Source organism: Sorex fumeus, unplaced genomic scaffold, assembly GCF_029834395.1.
Source record: "Sorex fumeus unplaced genomic scaffold, SorFum_2.1 ptg000116l, whole genome shotgun sequence".
In the NCBI taxonomy this organism is placed as follows: Eukaryota; Metazoa; Chordata; class Mammalia; order Eulipotyphla; family Soricidae; genus Sorex; species Sorex fumeus.
In genome coordinates this window covers 4295474-4301107 of record NW_026606173.1, presented here as the reverse complement: position 1 = coordinate 4301107, position 5634 = coordinate 4295474, and positions in this window count along the sequence as shown.

The following is a 5634-nucleotide window of genomic DNA, read 5'->3' as shown; positions in this document are numbered from 1 at the left end:
GGAGAATTCACACTGGAGAGAAACCGTATATATGTAAGGAATGTGGGAAGTCCTTTGCTGAATCCTCAAAGCTTAGTGTACATAGGAGAATTCACACTGGAGAGAAACCGTATATATGTAAGGAATGTGGAAAGGCCTTTGCTGAAGCCTCAACACTTCGTGTACATAGGAGAATTCACACTGGAGAGAAACCATATTTATGTAAGCAATGTGGAAAGGCCTTTGTTGGAGCCTCAAGACTTAATTCACATATGAAAATTCATCTCAGAGTGAAACCTCATCAGTGTCAGACATGTGGGAAGGCATTCACACGGTTCTATTCTCTTACTCTACATATGAGAATTCATAATGGAGAAAAGCCTTAGATATGTCTGGAGTGCGGGAAGGCCTTTACGTAATCCTCACAATTGACTGTACATAGGAGAATTCACAGTGGAGAGAAACCGTATATATGTAAGGAATATGGGAAGTACTTTACTGAAGCCTACCGATTTTCACCCTGGCTGCACCTATGCCAGTATTCTTGTGCTTGGAATTGCTTGTGTGTTAACTTGTAAACAATGGGTCATGGTGATGAAAATAAGGAGGAAGGTGACTGAATAAACAGGTACAGAAACACCCTCCTGCTCAGAGCTGTCATGGCTCACTACTCTGTTATAGTTTGCTATGCTTCTAGCTTGGCCCAGATGGGCTGCTTAGCAGAAATTATGGCAGAAATCAACCAAGATGCACCTTTGAATACTTTGAAAATGGAAAAACAGGTAAACCTTCATTCTTCAGTCTTTCCTGGGTTACGATTTGGAATGCTTGAGCACCCTGAAAATCCTGGTTTGGGAACTTGAGCGTCAGGTCACACCTGCTTGTATTGTGCATTCACACTTGTTTCTTACTTGTTCTGGATATCCAGGCTTTAGTGGATGTGGAGCTTTTTAGGGGTGCATTGGGGGCTGTTGTGTGGCTCAGGTGTCATGGGTGAGGGTGCGTTATCCTGAGGGCCCCTGCAGCCACGATTGCATCCAGGTCCAAGATGGCACTGGGATGGTGGGCACATGGATTTCAGGCCTTGGTGTGGGGAGCCTGCAAAGAGTGGGGGTCTTGGCCATCTCACTCCTCCCTACTCGAGACTGCGAAGGACCCTGTTTGGAGCCTTTGGACTGGATATAACACTTATCGAAGCTCCGGATATGTTCACGAGAAGCCCCCAAAAGAAAGGGACACTTTTGCCATCGGTCATTTTCATTGGCTTCAGTGCAGGGCTTGGTACTTTTGGGCGTGTTTGGACAAATGAGAGGTATTTGCCTCTGAAAATTCACTTTTTGGATTATATATATATATATATTTTGCTTTTTGGGTCACAGTTTTTCACATGGGTTTCTCGTGACTTATGCACTCAGGAATTACTCCTGGTAAAGTTCAGGGGACCATATTCTTGCTGGTATTCGAACCCGAGTTGGTCACGTGCAAGTCAAATGTCCTACCCGCTCTGCTATCACTTCAGCCCCTCTTTGGATTAATTTGAATAGCTGCTTTTATTCAGGGGAATTGGAAGGGATTCTTTGATGCTCGAGGTTTACTTCTGGTTGTGCATCTCAGGAATTATTCTGTGTTGCTATTGGGTTCCTATGGGATGGGGAGGTTTGTCCTGGATCAGCAAGGCAACCATCCTAGTCGCTTCACAGTGAGTCCAGCCCCACTATTGGTGTTTTTCCCCATATATAGAATTTCTACTTCCCGGGAGTATGGTACCGCCAGCAGGTCAATCTGTGCCTGTAAGTCGAGTGCATCAGCAGCCTGATGGCACCGTCAGACTTCCAGATACTCCAAAATTGCTGCTGTGCCTTTGGCCAGAATCCAAAAACTTTGGGCAAACTCTTCCAAGAAATTAAACGGCCAAAAGTTAGGTTTGTGTGAGACACACCAACAAACCATTTCCGGCTCAGCTGTATAATTGGAGGCAAGGTCTCTCTGGTTCCTGATCAAACTGCTTAAAGGCTATGATCCCAGAGACTCAGAGACAAATCTCGGAAACCAGTGGCTTTCTGCAGAGATGCGCCCTGTTCCTGCAATGAGCTATCGGCGACAGACCAACATAAGGGGGAAAGGGTGTGTGTCTCTGCCTGATACCACTTGGTGGCTCGGTGTCCACCATATTCCAGAGGGCATTGGATAGACAGGTTTGGGCCTGCAGTGACAAGACATGCGGGGCCTCATGGGATTGGGGTGGACTCTGCACATTCCTCCCCACCTCAGTGAGACCCCAAGTCGCTGCCCATGTACAGACTCTCTGGCTCTTGATCACTCTGTTTAATGGCCATGATTCCAGAGTCTCAGAAACAAATCTTGGAACCCAGCGGCTTTCAGCAGAAATGTGTCTGGTCCCCTCAGTAGGTTAGCAAAGCTGGGTATTTCAGTTGGGAATAGGTTTCGTGCCTGGCGTTTCAGTGGCCGCCATCACTAAGGGCTTCTGCACGGTTAGGTTTGGGACTGCAGTGAGGAGACATGCAGGGCCTAACAGGATGGTGGTGGAGCCAGCCCTTTTTTCCCCACCCCAAATAAAACCCCGGGTTGTCTGGCGCCTATGATTGACCTCTGTGTCTTGTGATCAAGGTACGTAATGACCATGATCCCAGAGATTCAGAGACAAATCTCGAAACCCAGTGCCTTTTAGCAGAAATGTGTCTGCACCCCTCATTAGGTTACTGTCCCCAATCCACCCAGGGGGAATTGGTGCTGTCCCTCCAACTGCTTCCCCTTGTCAGCTCGGTGGCCTCCATCCTCCGAAGGCCTTTGGAAAGTCAGGTTTGGGCCCACACTCACGAAGATACGTGAGGCCTCTCAGGATGGGGTGGAGACGGCCAATTCCTCCCCACCCCAACAAGAGCCTAAGTCATTCCCACGAACCACCTCTCTGGCTCTTGATAAGGCAGTTTAATGGTCATAATCCCACAGACTCAGGAACAAATCTCGGAACCCAGCAGGTTTTGGCAGAAATCCCTCCAGATTTAGTTGTTAAAATTTCAGAATTCCAAAATCATATGTTATTTATAACCAGCAATCGAAAAAGGATTGTCTACTATTGCGTTTTCGCCAGATATGAATGCTGGGGTAAAATCCCAAATAATAATGGTGGGTCTCGAGCCAAATTTTCAATGTAATCAAAGTAGAGAGAATTATGTCGAAATTATCTGCCCCACTGGTAGAGGAAGACTGTGGAATGGCGTTATACTTGGGTTTTTATTGGTGGAAAATGGGCTCGATGAAGGGACGGGTGTTTCATTGTATGACCGAGACTTTAACCTGAAAGCTTTCTAAGTGCTCTCCCATTTTTTCCCGTTTTCTCCCATTTATTTAGAAATTGCCAGAGCAATTGTAGAGCAAGTAGGATGCTTACCTTGCATGTGTCCAACACAGGAGTCCTCCAGTCCACAACATCTTTGAGTTGATCATTGGACAATGAGTGTCCCCTTCTCATCCCTAGAACATATTATGTGGGGATGTGGCATGGGGTAGAGGTGTCTTCTCCCTGGAGTTCTTCATTATGGAGAGATCCTGTGCTTTGCCCTCTTAATTTGTTGTCATTCTTCCTCATCTCTCAGGTATGTCGAGTAGTCAGTGTGTTTTAAGGCCCTTGTTTTCCCGGCTGTATAACAAGCCTGACTGTTCATCTAAAGGGTCGGGTGCTCTTTCTGGACTCCGATCAGTCAATGTGACACCTTGTATATCTTGGGTTTGGATCATTGTCATGGTTTTTTGAGTATGGGAAGAAATTTAGTTTTCTTTTGTTTTGGGTCCTGGGGATGCTCAGCAGTTATTCCTGGTGGTTCTCGTAAGTTGCTTTTGGCAGTGTTCAAGATCAACCCCTGTCAGCCTCATGCAAGGCAAATGCCTACCTGCTGTACACTTGTACGCACCAAAAAATGTTTTATTGTGTGTATGTTAAATTGTGACTGTGAGCCCATAGTGAAGTTAAATAGGACCAGAACAGCTATGCATCACGGTGGGTGCTCACCTTAAAGATGCCGCCTACCTTCGATGTCCAGCATCCCCTATGGTATCCCAAGCATCACTGGGTCTGATTAAAACAGAAGCCAAAAGGATTTTTTGGGGATTGTTGAGCTCCTCCATCCCCACAACCACATCTATGGTCTCAGCCTCACGGGAAAAATATCAGAGCCTAATGCTGGGACTAGAGGGTCTTTAACCTCAGTGGGTGCTGCAATATGGAAATTTATTTATTGTATTGTTTTTTAAAGTTTTCATTAAAGTGCCAGTATTTTCAAAGTTATTGATAGTTGTATTTAGGCGTACAATAATTGAACACCAATCCCTGCATCAGCTTCTCTCCACCCGTGTTCCCGTATTCCCTCCCCACCCCAGTCCCCAGTCTACCCCCGCCTGTCATCTCGACAAGCACATGACTAGGTTTCAGTGGTTACAGCTTATATCTCTTATTTTCAGTTCTGTTGCATCTGTGTTTTGGGTAAATGGCTACACCCCTCACTCATGTCAATGGCATAAATGAATCCCTGATCCTTGTAAACGTCTGGGTCTCTTCCGCCCCAAATTTCTTTCCTTCTTTGTCCAGCTTCTCTCTAAACACTGGAATCAGGGATGATTTAAGTAGCCCCTTTATATTACATTTCCACATCCAGTGTTCGGTATTCCATAGATGAGTGAACATCATCCTGTTTTTGTTTCTTTTTCTGACTAACTTCACTCAACATGGTATCTTCCAGTTCCAACCGGGTTGCTGCATAAAAGCATTAATTCTAAAACCTAAAAACTATATCACTTGATCACTTGATCCCACTTTATTCATCAATTTATTTGAGTGGGTGCCAGTAATGTCTCCATGTGTGCCTGTTGCGTGCTAGTGTAGCCCAATGGCATCGGTTCTTTCTAGGAACATGCGGAGCCTCAAACCAATAGTTCAGGGTCTTGATGAAGAAGTCTGACCATCTTATAGGTGGGCATCCACGTGATCTTTTACCATCTCGTGGAATTCAGTCAGTAAAGGGTCTAGGCCAGTGGTTTTCTGTAAACCCCATTACATGTCCAGCCCATCTGATTTTTGATACCTTGGCAGATGAGACAGCATCCCTGATTCTTGACCGTTGACAGAGATCAGAACTCTGGATTCTATCTCTTATTTGAATGATGCGTGATATTCCAAGCATAGCTCTATATTCCAAGCATAGCTCTTTCGATTCCTCTTTGAGAGACACAAGTAGCGTTCTCATCCTGTTTACATAGGGACCAGGTCTCTGAGTCATATGTTAATGCAGGAAGAACAGTGGAATTGAAGACATGTGCTCGTAGTTGGAGGTTCTTTGTCCTCTTAGTTTTTTCTTCAACGCTCTTGAAGGCATTCCAAGCTGTTCTCATCCTCCTGCGAAACTCAGGTGCCAGGTCATTCATCATGTTTCTTTCTCGAACTAGGTATATATAACTGTTGCATTCGAAGATGGTGGTTCCATTGAAAGTGAATGGAGGATCAGAAATGAGGATGTTTCTCTTAAACATTGTCTTCGTAATTGTGATGCTTCGTAATTCAGCTGTAGTCAGACTTTCCACACTCACCGTCGAAGTCGGTCATAATTTCTGCCTCTTGGCTGTTTGGTGTTATTAGAACAA